Source organism: Mirounga angustirostris, unplaced genomic scaffold, assembly GCF_029215605.1.
Source record: "Mirounga angustirostris isolate CCGP_5_RB_7025 unplaced genomic scaffold, mMirAng1.0.hap1 SCAF_8, whole genome shotgun sequence".
Lineage (NCBI taxonomy): Eukaryota > Metazoa > Chordata > Mammalia > Carnivora > Phocidae > Mirounga > Mirounga angustirostris.
In genome coordinates this window covers 49,161,020-49,175,357 of record NW_026991716.1, presented here as the reverse complement: position 1 = coordinate 49,175,357, position 14,338 = coordinate 49,161,020, and the positions used below count along the sequence as shown (strand labels likewise).

At 36.6% G+C, this 14,338-nt stretch overlaps 1 protein-coding gene across 14 annotated transcripts in view; it reads right to left on the bottom strand.

Annotated features, from left to right (window-relative positions):
• Nucleotides 1–14,338, bottom strand: part of MLIP (muscular LMNA interacting protein) — a 250,825-nt gene that overhangs the window by 165,106 nt on the left and 71,381 nt on the right. The gene's annotated exons all lie outside the window — the stretch shown is intronic.

The following is a 14,338-nucleotide window of genomic DNA, read 5'->3' as shown; positions in this document are numbered from 1 at the left end:
CTGAGCCACCCAGGCGTCCCAGAGAGTACAAACTTTTTAAATGTTATATTCACAGAATTAATCCCTAGTGTTGTGTGTAGCTGTAAATTGTTCACTGTGGGAGAAAGGAGATAAAAATATGAAGAGGGATGATAAGGAAGAACCGTGATTTGTTGAATATTAGGGAAAACAATAAAAACATTTGTTTTTCATAGCTTTGTCTGCTGAAAACATCTAGAAGCAATGATACCCCAGAAGCAAAAAACACATTTGGCACCTTGATTCCTTGATTCCTGTATGCCATCTTGATTCCTGTATGCCATTTACCCCTAAAACTAACCGAGGATGGGGAAATGTCTGATTCCAAAGTTGAGTCAAGACAAATGCGAGATGATGCTAAAAATTACACATACATACATAACTAGGTGGGGTAGCGAGTACTTCTGAACTCCCTGACAGCAGAGTGTCAACTAAAAATAGAAGCAATATTAGAGTTAGAAAAATCACAACTTTGGAACCCTCACTATAATGAATGATTCAGGAAATAATCCTCAGTGAATGCCAAAGCCATCAAGTGAAAGCTTATTTAGGAATAGGATATATGTAGTCTCAAAATATTTCCTCATAGATCACTTATTAATTGCAAAAAAAGAACAAAATACCTTTCCAATAGATAAATATGGTAGACACCACCTTAACCAAGTGATCAATGTTAACATCAACAATAAATGAACAAACTAAAATCATGTGCCTTCTGATGTGATACGATAAGAATATATCACTTATATTTCATTCTGGCCAAAAATAATAACCTGAATCAAATCATGAGGAAACAACCCAAAACACACTCAAATCAAAGGACTAAAGAAAAAAATATTCTGTACTCTTCAAAATATCAATGTCAGAAAAGACAAAAGCTGAGAAAATGTCCTATATAAAGGAAACCAAAAAAGCATCTAAATATAACACAGGAATCTGGATTGCATTCTGGATTGAAAAGAAACAATGCTATAAAGGACAATGTTATAAAGGACAGTGCACTGATTTCGCACTAATCCAGGCAAGAAAGGATGAAGTTGGGACCAGGATACTAGTTGTGGAAGAAGTCAGTATAGAATACACATTGGAAAACAGTATTGCATTTATGCTAAATTTCCTAAATTTGAAAACTATAATGGGGTTATATAAGAAAATATTCTTATACTGAGAATATCCATGCTGAAGTATTCAGAGATCAAATATTGTGATGTCCACAGCTTATTCTCAATTGGTTCCAAAAAAAAAAAAATGAACAAGAAGATGATGGCAGGTAGGTAGGTAGAGAGAGAGAGAGAAATAGACAGAGATATAAAGCAAATGTGGTAAAATGTTAAATAATTGGTGAATCTAGATGAAGGGTCTTTGGTGTTCATTGTACTTTTCTTGGAACTTTTCTTCAGCTTTGATTTTCTTAATAAAAAGATAAAAATATGAAAAGAATATATATAAAAAAGTTCAGTATAAAATATATTTATATTAGTTCTCACAAATAACAAATATCACTTTTCTTTTTTTTTTTTTTTAAAGATTTTATTTATTTGACAGAGACAGAGATAGCAAGAGCAGGAACACAAGCAGCGGGAGCAGGAGAGGGAGAAGCAGGCTTCCCCCCGAGGAGGGAGCCCGATGTGGGACTCGATCCCAGGACCCTGGGATCATGACCTGAGCCGAAGGCAGACGCTTAATGACTGAGCCACCCAGGCGCCCCAACAAATATCACTTTTCAATGTGCTTTAATGAATTCTTTGTTAGCCTGAAACAAAAATACAACTGAATTATCACTACTTTCTTATCTTGAATGTACAGACAGTTATTTGACAATAGATACTAATCACACTGGCTTATTTTAACTCATTTGTTATGACACGATATTCTGGGAAGGGACAGGGGTGGAGAAATCTGAAGCTTTGCAAGACAACAACAGTTTACACTTTAAAAAAAAAAGAAAATACTCTACAGGGGGACAAAGGATGAAGCAAGTAGAGTAGATACTGATTTTGTACTAAACCAGGCAAGAAAGCATGAGTTTGGGACCAGGATAGTAGCTATGGAGGAAGTGAGAATTGGGCAGACTGGATATTTTCTGAAACTAGAGCCATGAGGAGGCTAATAAATTGGATGTGGAGTATGAGAAAGAAAGAGAAGTCAGTGGTTGTTCCAAAGTTCTAAACCTGAATAAGAAAATAAATTCTTGTGTAAGAACAACTGCTGGTAGACAGCTCCATACACAATGACCTCTTCAAAGGAAAGGAGAATGAGAGGCTTCTGGGGTGTTGGTGAGGTTCTATTTCTTGATCTGGGAGGCAGCTATATGGTGACATCACTACAGATCCTATGGACATTAAAAGAATAATAAAGGAATATTATAGATAACTATATACCCACAAGTTTGATAGTCTAGATTAAATGGACTAATTCCTAGAAAGACAATTTTCCAAAACTTATGTAAAAAGAAACAATCTGAATAGGCCTATATCTATTAAAGGAATTTAGTCATTAATAACCTTCCAAAACAGAAAGTACCAGGCTCAGGTACGTTCACTAATGAATTTTATGAAACATGTAAAGAAGAAATTATACCAATTCTTTACAACCTCTTTCAGAAGATAGAAGCAGAGGGAGTACTTCCTAACTCAATCTATGAGGCAAAAATTATGTTAATACCAAAACTAGATAAAGAAATTATCAAAAGAAAGAAAGAGAGAGAGGGAGGGACGGAGGGAGGAAAAGAACTACAGACCAATATCTCTCTTGAATACAGATGCAAGAATCCTCAATGAAATATTAGCAAAATAACTCTAACATGTGTAAAAAGAATTATACACCATGACCAAGCGGGATTTATCCCAGGTATGCATGGCTAGTTTAACATCCAAAAATCACTGAATGTAATCCATCATATCAATAGGCTTAAAAAGAAAAATTACATGATCAATAGATGCAGAAAAAGCATTTGACAAAATCCAACCCCCATTCATGATAAAAACTCTCAATAAGCTAGGAATAGAGGAGAATTTCCTCAGCTTGATAAAGAATATCTACAAAAAAAAAAAAAAAAAAAAAACCCTACAGCTAACATCATACTTAATGGTGAGAAACTCAGTTTTCCCTCTTAGTACAAGGTATGAGGTAAGGATATCCTTTCTAACCATGCCTTTTCGACATTATACTGGAAGTTCTAGCTAATGCAATTAGAGAAGAAAAGGAAATAAAAGGTATGCAGATTGGGAAGGAAAAAATAAAATTGTCTTTGTTCACAGGTGTTGTCTATATAGGAAATCAGAAAGACTCAACCAAAAACAAAACAAAACAAAACAAAATTCTGGCGCCAATAAGCAATTATAGCAAGGTGGCAGGATACAAGATTAATATACAAATATCAACTGCTTTCTTATATACCAGCAATGAACAAGTAGAATTTGAAATTAAAAACACAATACCATTTACATTAGCATCCCCATAAATGAGATACATATGTATAAATCTAACAAAATATACATAAGATCTATATGAGAAAAACTACAAATTTTGATAAACAAAATCAAGGAACTAAATACATGGAGAGATACTCTATGTTCATAGAAGGAAGACTCAATATTGTCAAGAGGTCAGTTCTTGCAAACATGATCTATAGATTCAATGTAATCTCAATCAAAATCTAAGAAAGTGATTTTGTAGACATCAACAAATTCCAAAGTTCATATGGAGATGCAAAGACCCAGAATAGCCAACATGGTATCGAAGAAGAAGAAAGTTGGAGGACTGACACTACCTGACTTCAAGACTGACTATAAAGCTATAATAACCAATCAGTATGGTATTGGTGAAAGCCTAGACAAATAGCTCAATATAACAGAATAAAGAGCCCAGAAATAGACCCATATAAATACAGCCAACTGATCTTTAACAAAGGAGCAAAGGCAATAGAGCAAAGATAGTCTTCTCAACAAATGGTGTTAACAACTAGACATACACATGAAAACAAAAAAATATAAATCCAACACAGACCTTGCACCCTTCACAAAAATGAATGCAAAATGAATCATAGACCTAAATGAAGAACTCAAACCTACAAAAAACTCCTAGACAGTAACACAGGAGAAAATATAAATGACCTTAAGTATGGCAATGACTTTTTAAGTACAATACCAAAGACATGATCCATGAAAGAAATAATTACTAAGCCTGACAATTAAAAATAAAACTTATGATCTGCAAAAGACAATGTCAAGAAGATGAGATGACAGGCCACAGACTGAAAGAAAATATTTGCAAAAGACACATCTGATAAAGTACTGTTATTCAAAATATACAAAGAACACTTAAAACTCAACGATAAGAAAACAATCTGATTTTTGTTATTGAAAATAATGCTGCAATAAACATAGGAGTGCATATATTCTTTTGAATTAGTGTTTTCATTTTCTTTGGGTAAATACCCAGTAGTGGAATTACTGGATCATATGGTATTTCTATTTTTAATATTTTGAGGAACCCATACTGTTTTCCACAGTGGCTGCACCAATTTACATCCCCAACAGTGCACAAGTGTTCCTTTTTCTCCACATCCTCACCAACACTTGTTATTTCTTGTCTTTTTTATTCTAGCCATTCTGACAGGTGTAAGGTAATATCTCATTGTGCTGTTGAGTTGCATTTGTGAAATCAGTCAGACAGAGAAAGACAAATACTAAATGATTTCACGTCTATGTGGAATCTAAAAAACAAAACAAATGAATGAACAAAAAGGAGAAACAGACCCACAAACACAGAGAACAAACTGATGGTTGCCAGAGGGGAGGGTGGTTAGGGGAATGGGCAAAATGGGTGCAACTGAGTGGGAGAAACAGGCTTCCAGTTAAGGAACAAGTAAGTTACAGAGAGAAAAGACACAGCATAAGGAATATAGTCAGTGGTATTATAATAGCATTGTATGGTAACAGATGGTAGCCACACTTGTGGTGAACATAGCCCAGCATATAAACTTGTTGAATAATTAGGTTGTACACCTGAAACTAATGTAACATTGTGGGTCAACTATATAACAATAAAAAAAGTCTATACAAAAAACTGCATACAGATGTTTATAGCAGCTTTACTCATTATCGCCAAAACTTGGAAGCAACAAAGATGTCCTTCAGTAGATGAATACACTGTGGTACACCCAGACAATGGAATATATTCAGTGCTAAAAAGGACTGAACTTACAAGCCATGAAGAAACATAGAGGAAACTTAAATGTATTTTACAAAGTGAAAGAAGCCAATCTGAAAAGGTTATATACTGTATGATTCCAACTACATGACATTCTGGAAAATGCAAAATTATGGAGATAGTAGAAAGATCTGTGGTTCCCAGGGGTTGATAGAAGAGGAGGAGATGAACAGATAGAACACAGAGGCTTTTAAGGGCAGTGAAAATACTTTGTATGACACAATAATGATTGATACATTCATTATATATTTGTCCAAACCCCTAGAATGTACCACACGAAGAGTGAACCATTAGGTAACCCTATGGACTTTGGATGATTATAATGTGTCCATTAGATTTATCAATTATAACAAAGGTACCACTCTGGTGAGGGATGTTAATAATGGGAGAGGCTATGGTTGTGCAAGGGCCGTGGGTATGTGAGAAATCTCTGTATCTTCCCCTCAATTTTGCTGTGAGCCTTAAATTGCTCTAAAAAAAAAATAAAGCCTTCATAATTTTGAGAAATGGTTAAATAACCTCTCACAAGGCCATACACCAAGTAAATGACAGATCTAGAACTCAAATCCAGGCCTTTCTGGCACTGTGATCTTAACCATTATCCTAAAATGCTTCTCAGTTATGCCTCTCAGAGATGCCACTTGGGACGGAACCTGTGAGGCTGGAATCTGGAGAGAGGAGGGAATAAGGATGAAAACCTCAGTAAACCTGGCCATGTCCTTCAGCTATCCATTTAAGGAACTCGCATTTGGAGCTCAGGATTTACTAACAATGAAAAGTCTCGCATGGATGCAATTCCTAGTCAGTAGTTATCTACAGGATAAGTACAGTGGATTTAAAATCAGATCTACACAAACAATGAATCATGGAACACTACATCAAAAAAATAAAAATAAAAATAAATAAAAAATAAAATCAGATCTATCCAGGCTATTGCATCTTCAAGAAGTAAGTATTTGCTACAGAGTCTGAACACATTTCTAGAGTAACTTCGGGCATCATCATAAAGAAGTTTCAAGTCTTAACATATAACATTTATATAGAAAATAAGTAAGGCAAAGACAAAGTTTTACAGAAATTCACAATGGCTGAACTTTTGTAATAGAAATTCACTATTCAACTGCCCCCTCGGCTCTGAGATAAAAAGGCTTTTTCAATAACCAGGATATATTGGGAACAGTTACAGCTGTGCTATCCTGGGGAAATAAACTGAAAAGGCAGTGAAAACGGACTAATCTTCCCAATTTGAGAAATTCTAGAAGAAGAAAAAATGCCTGAATTTGCAAGGCAAAGAGTACTTTTCTCTCCTTCTTAACCAAATAAAAAAGGTTCTCAGCTCTTGTACATGTACAAATATCCACCTGCTAGAAGGTATAGAAAAACTATCAAGTCACTCAGAAATGCATTGATGGTAGATTAAATAAATCCTCTTCTCCCTGTCTTATTTCACTTACATCTAGGTAATGTGACCCTGATTGCATGAGCAATGCCTCACAAATAAATGCTACAGGAATGTTCAGTACCCATTTATTATTCCATCATCATAGGCTTGACACACCCAACAGTAAATGTAATTATGTACAGCACCATAAACAACAATGTTATTTCTAGTTAGTGCTGTGGGTAATTCTTAACTTTCAAAAGACAGTATGGGGGAAAAAAAACAGATAATGAAACTTTAAATTGGAGTGCAAAGTTTCACCTGAAGAATATAGGAATGTTTGGATGCCAGGTTAGGAAAGAGAGAAGGGAAGGGGGGCAGAGAGAGAGAGAAAGTTCAAGGAAGGACAAAGGGATGAAAGTGAGAACTGTGACTCCTATATTTTGTAATCCCAGTGCATAACTAAGAACATGTTAAGAAGTTAGAATTGCATTTTCAAATGTATTTCAAGATCAAATCATTCAAATCACGATATCTTTTTACATTCCCAAGTTCTTCCTACTTAAAATTCTTACAAATTTTTAAAGTTTATAATCTCAACTTTAGTCTTAAGAAATAGCTACAGCTTAAACGCAAAACCATTCTTCAAATTCATAAAGCTCACTCCAACCTACAATTTACATACATTATGTTTTATTATGTAAAATCAACTTTTCCTGGAGCAAATCCAAATTTGAGCATGCATCAGTCCACAGCTAATTTAACATCTGCATGAAGACAGTACACAGCTATTGTTGATGTCAAAGGTGTGACATGGTGACAAAAACAAGGAATTTCACTAACAATGCCAGAGAACTCACAGTACATTCAAGTCCAAGGTACCAGCTGCACACAGACTCTGGTGCCACGTGTCAAACTAGCAGATGTCAAGAAAGCAGTGGTTGTAACGGCAAGGTCAGTGTAAGCCAATAGAACTCATTGACAAAAGCTTGCCTGTGTCAGCTGCTGATATTGATGAGCTGCAAAGATGACAAGGCATTGTGCAATTATACCCTCCTTACTCCCTGCTTCCCCAACAACACTGGACTAGAAATAGCAGTGCATCTGTTATTCCAATCCCATCTGAATATATTTACCTATCTCGACCTTAGCAGTGTTCGAAGAGATTATTTGCCTGAAAATTGAGGGAAGCCCTATTTTTAAGGTTAATGAAAGCGTCATAATCTGACAGTTATAAAAATGTCAAAATGTCACTCTTTCAAGTGATATGAATGTATGTATGTGTGTATGTATGTTTATGTGCACATGTATATGAACAAGTATATGTATATACCACAGGCCAGGATTGACAGAAATGCCTTCAGATTGAAAGCCTTAGGGAAAAAACTCAAATGTACAATAGCATCTACATTAAATTAAGTGGCACTCGCAAGTCAATTCAAGCAATTTTACTGGGTGTTATCTATGCTGGGGATTAAGGGAATAAAAATGAAAAGTCTGTTCCTGCTCTCACTTGAATTCATAGCATTGTGAGAGAAAGAGACAGACAAACACAAAACATTACACAAGGAGTTAACTGCTATGTTAATCAGCACACGGGAAAAAATGCTATGCCAACCCATAGACGGGAAGAAGATATTTGGAATACCTAAAATCAAAAAAGGTTTTGTAAGTCAAAAATACATTTTAAGTGCTCTGCAAATCACTTTTAAAAATGGAATAATTAGCAAATTATAGAAGCAGGAAATTCACAGAACAAGAAACATGAATGCCAGAAACAAAACATAAAAAGACATTCATTCTTACTAGTAATCAGGAAAAAGCAAACTAAAACCATAATGAAATATCATTTCCTACCCACTAAATTGGCAATACTAATTGCTGGCAAGGTAATGTCACATGTAGCTAAAAGGAGAGTAAATTGGCAAATCCAGTTTGGAGAGCAATCTGGCAATATCCCGGAAAAGGAGAACATAAGTATACTCCATAACCTAGCAATCCCATCCCTAGGTATATACCCTAGAGAAACTCCGGCACCTGGCCCAAGAAATCATGTACATAAATATTTTCCTGATGCTTTACACGAGAGGAAAAGAAGAAAATAATCAAAATGCCCATTGATTTAAGAATAAAAATGAGACATCTCTCCAGTGAAATAGCACAAAGGAATAAGTTACCTAAATCATACCTATCAACATAACTATAGCTTAGAAACATAATATTGTGAAAATAAACAAATTAAAAAAATTACTACCATTATATAATTCATGTAATATTTTAATGCAGAACCAATCACGTATAATTATATAGATTATATGCAATATTAGTATAACATGCTTATGAGAATTATAAACACTAAATCCAGGAGAGTAAACTCTGGGCAAGAGTGAGAAGAATAAGGTAGAATGGGGTCGACAAGAAGTTTCCATTAATCCTGAAAGTTCATTATTTCTCTTTGTCACATGTCTGAACTACATTAACATACTAATAATAAGCTCAAAAACACAGGTGAAGGAACAGTCAGTTCTGCTTCAAGATAACACTGAAATCAAAATGAATAAAATTATTGTGGATCATTATGGGTATCAAAAAAGCTGTCATGGAGAAGTAGAGTATCTTAAAATTTCTTATAAAAATATTTTGACCCAAACACTGACGTAGAGTTTCCACTGCTTTGTTTGTAAATAAAACTCTGAACACAGATGCTAATATCAAATACTCTATGTAATTTTCACAAGCATGGAAGGTTCTCCTTTTCATTGCTACCAATGAAGATCTGGAGTGTTTTAGGATTATGAAGATAGCACCTCCCCCAGGATCCTCCTCCTCAAAATTAAACTGCTGGACAGCAACTCACTTTCAGGACAAATCTTTCCTGTGATACTAAGCAATGCTTGATCACACCAGTGGGTAGTCAAGGAGAGAGGCTTAGAGAAAGAGAGATTTTATCCGTCCATTGACTCTTCCAACCAGTGGTTCATCAACACAATCAACAAGTATTTATTGAGCACATATTGTATTCTAGGCACTGTGGTGAGCAAATGGAGAGAGAGGAATTAGACATAATCCTTGCTTACAGGAAGCTTCCAGAGAAACTAATGAATAAAGGAGGCCACCACAGAGTGACACGTCAGTGCCAGAGGGGACTGGGGTGGTGGTGGGGCTGATCCCAAAAATAAAATAAGATAAAACGGCCCTTCACTTGAGTCTTAGAGGGCACTTCAGACAGAATCATAAAATCATGAATCTTACAGTTGGACTACAGCTCATTTGCAACAGATTCTGTGAGATCAGCGTGAGGAGGATCAGGGAAAGCAGGGCATAAAAGGAGAAGAATAAATGTTCTTTCACCCCACGGGGATGACTGGTGTGAAGGAAGCCTTCAAGAATAATTGGTCTGGCTCAAGTTAAAGAAAAAGGATACTTTCAAAGTTTTTTCTGATTCTTTGGGTAGTGTGTATATATATATGTGTGTGTGTGTGTATATTTATATATAAATTTTTTCTCAGACCAAAATTTATATATCTATCTATAGAGATAGGTAGATATTTAACGGTTAATAAAAGGGATTTAATCTGACTTGATTGTAAAGTCAGAATATAAATACATTAAAAATATAAATTTAAAATATAAATATAAAAAATACAAATTTTTTTCCTGAGAAAATCTGAGCCCTGAGAAAGGCCCGGGCAGGGAGAAGGTTAAACAAAGAATGTACTAGGTGGTCTGCATAATAAAGTGAAGAGAATTTTCAGCCTTCTAATCTAAAGAAGGTAAAGGAAGCAGATAATCTGGGGAAGGGTATGTCAGGGCTCTAGATTGAGGAGGACCAAGCAGAAGAAGGCTGTGGGAAGGGGCACTGGAATTACAGGGGTTAGGAATTATAACAAGGCAGGTGGCCAGAGCCCAAGTGAAAAAGACCCATAGGTGCTGATAGCAGAGAAACTTCTAAGAATAGGATGTCTAGTACTCAGTATTAAGTTACCAGCCATCCTGTGTTGTGCTATATAATCCACCTCCTCGAACTTTCTAACCTTCTGTAAAAGTCAACTGCATACAACAGCTGTGTGTTAGCATTATTTGCAGGAACGCAGTCAGAGGGACCATTTCTAATGAGATTAAACAATGTGAAAAGAGGACGTGTGTCTCTTTTGGTTGGATAGTTGAGGGTCCATGAAAGGACGAATGGGGAGGAAGAGGTTCTATGAAACAGGTCACATGCTTTTGGTGAATCTTTTCAATGATCCTGCGTGCTCCAGACTTCCTGCAATATGGCGGAAGGAGAATCAAGTCTACTTATTTGGAAATTAAAGGTAAAGGTGATATTTCAGAGCTGGAGTACTTTTGAATATCCAAGATATTTCAGCTGCTCTACTTATTATATGCATATATATGCAGAAGGCTATACTGATAAACCCCAATTCGCAGTGGTTTACAGTGGTTTTCTCCGGATAATAACAGCATGGGTGAGTATAAGTATCTTCTTTCTTCCTTTCGTTGGTTTGTTTTCTTTTTTTTCTTATATCTAGTTTCCAAAAAATATTCCATAAAGCTTAGAAGGAAACAACAAAAAGAAAATCTATCATTAAAATAGAGAGCAAACCCAATCATTTTAAACTTTTCCTGCCCATCATGAATTGAAGAAAACGTAACCCCCCCTCCCCGAATAAAAGCATCCTTCCCATGCTTGCATTAAAAAGGTAGTTTTAGGAGTAGACTTTCAACTAAGACAGATTCACCAATAAGGTACTGAGAATTATCTGCTAGAAGCGTTTGCATTTTTAAATTTTAGCAGTATCCAGTATAAAATATAATATGAGCTAAAACTCCCATTTACTAGAGCACGCTTCAGTATGTTAGTATGCCTACTTAAATTTGAATTTCAGATAAATACCAATTAAGTTCTCAGTATAATTATGTCCCAACAAGCATTTAGTATGAATAATATTTTTAGTCTAAGTATGGTCCAACTATTTCATTTGCCATGCTTATATATACTAACAAAATTATTCGTCATTGATCTGAAATTCAAATCCAAATGGGCTTCTTGTACTTCTACCTGCTATATCTGGCCACACTGTTTCTATGCCTTGTGCCAAGACTATAACAAGTGCTCGAGCACTACTTCCACTACTTACCACCTGGGTGGTATTTTATGAGCACAAATTTTGAGGGAGAGAAGAGAGAAAATGACTTGATTACAAGTCCATTTTCAAGCACTCTTCACCGAATCTGTGAAAGTCAGGAGGCATGGGTGTCTCAAGGCCACAGCTTTGATACAACAAAGAACCCCTCCCACCTGTCAGCAGCCGTAAATGGAGCCAGTTGAAACATTTCTGCCAAAATGACAGGTCATGTGGGCATGCAACCTATTCAGGTCATGATTGCATTTTTTCTGGTGAGCTGCTGAGTGAATATGAGAGCGACCTAAGACCACAGCCAAGTGGATTCCAGATAGAGAAACTGTTCGTTTTGACCCGCGTGGAAAGCTATGTTCTCATTAATGAAAAAAATGCTCCATAACCCTCAATAATAGCTTAAATAATCCAACTATACGTCTGGCAGGAAAACATATGTCCCAGGCCGTGTATTTTGAAGACAAATGCCCTTGATTGAGCTTCATCCATCTGCTCCTTAAAGCATTTGCTTGCTTGCAGACTTTATAAATGCCGAGCCAAGATCCGCTGGTGTTTGAAGTCTAGGTGGCCATCGGCTCGCTTTTTCATCAGTGTGTGTTGATGTATGGCATTTGCCTTTCCCTAACATTCATAAGACTCTGGCTGCTGTACATGGTGTGGTTTTAAAAGCTTCTTGCTCTTTTTAATTTTTTAAGGAAACCTTGAGCTTGCTATGTTTTTCAAGCACGATTACCCCTAAAAATTATTTTGAAGATTGAAGCTCTTTTTTTTTTTTTTAAAGATTTTATTTATTTGACAGAGACAGAGATAGCGAGAGCAGGAACACAAGCAGCGGGAGTGGGAGAGGGAGAGCAGGCTTCCCGCTGAGGAGGGAACCCGATGTGGGACTTGATCCCAGGACCCTGGGATCATGACCTGAGCCGAAGGCAGACGCTTAACGACTGAGCCACCCAGGCGCCCGAAGATTGAAGCTCTTAACATAGTCCACTTTGTATAGATTCACCAGGAATGGTCTAAATCAAGGATCGACAACAAAGGTCCACAGACCAATTCTGACCTGCCACGGATTTTGGAAAATGAAGTTTCATTGGAACACAGTTGCACTTACTCATCTACATGTTGTCTTTCACTATAACCACAGGGTGGAGTGGTTATAGCCTCTCCTATTCACTACCTGGCTCTTTCCACAAAAGATTTGCCAACCCCTGATCTAAATGGACAATTACAAACAGTCAAGAGGACTGATCATTGTCCCAGGGCTGATTCGGATATGTTTGGGATAGTATCACAGCCTGGATAATTCAGGCTTGGTATAGCAGAGAGAGATAAAGTCTGAAAAATGATGTGTGTAAATATGGCTAATGCAAAAGTATTCTCAGCAGATCATGAACTTCAGGCTTCTCCTCCTGGTAGATATAAGAGGAAGGCAGTAGTTCTCCGGTTGCTACAAGAATTCAGGTTAATGATTCAGTTTGAGTTTCTTTTTCCTTTTATCTTTTTAAAACTAAAAATCCGTTAAAGTTCTAGCCTCTGACAAATCCCACCCTCAGGCCCAGAAAATCAGAGGTTAAATCAAGCCTAGAAACAATACCCACCAGTTCCAATGATGAGTAGTTTGACCTCATTTGGGGAATATAGAAGATGCACATTTTTCACACAGGGCTATATTAGATGAAACGGTATTCAGGCTTCGATCTTGGCAATACCTCCAGGACGCTATGCAAAATGTATTCTTTGAAGCTTGGAAAAGACCACCTAGAGACAATCTATTGGGCTGTTCTTCATTTCCAGCAGGAAATCTTGCAAACATAGGCTACAGACATGCCTTATTTCAGAAAATGTGTGTGTTACATTGCATTTCTATTAATTAAATCCCACTTGCAGTGCCCTAGAGATGTTTTCCTTCAAAAACCTGGTCCAGTAGCCTTTCCAAATTATAGATCCAAAATACCTCCACTGCAGCTGTAGAGGGAGGAGCAGTGAAGGTACCAAATGCTGTTCTGTTTAGGCAAAGCCTTAAACTGAGTAGAAACACACACTGTCCACATATTGCAGGTAGCTGCACATTCAGTACCTGATTTTCAGTGAAATTTATGATTATTTGGAGGTGGCTTTGGGAAGGCTAATGGAAATTATAGTGATGGGCCTTTGGCTTCTCCACCCTAAATCACCCCTTGGTCCCTCCATTCATTATAAGTTCATGGAGGGAGGAGGGGGTGGGTGGTTGCTAGGAGGGAAGTGCTTCTTTGGAGGGGTCAGAATTGTATCATTCTGATGCTCACCATAGCAAGAGGCTTTAGTAGGCTAAAAATCAGTGAAATAATTTACCTTATTTTTGAACATTCTTTTATTTATTTATATATATATTTTTAAGTAAGCTCCACAACCAACATGGAGCCCAGTGCAGGGCTTGAACTCACAATCCTGAGATCAAGACCTGAACTGAGATCAAGAGTCGGACGCTCAACTGACTGAGCCACCCAGGCACCCCATGAACAACATTCTTAACTGGGATCCAAGTTAATTTCTTCAGGCCCTTTGTACCCTTGGTCAGCTATAAAAAAATATAAAATGGTTCTGTATGATG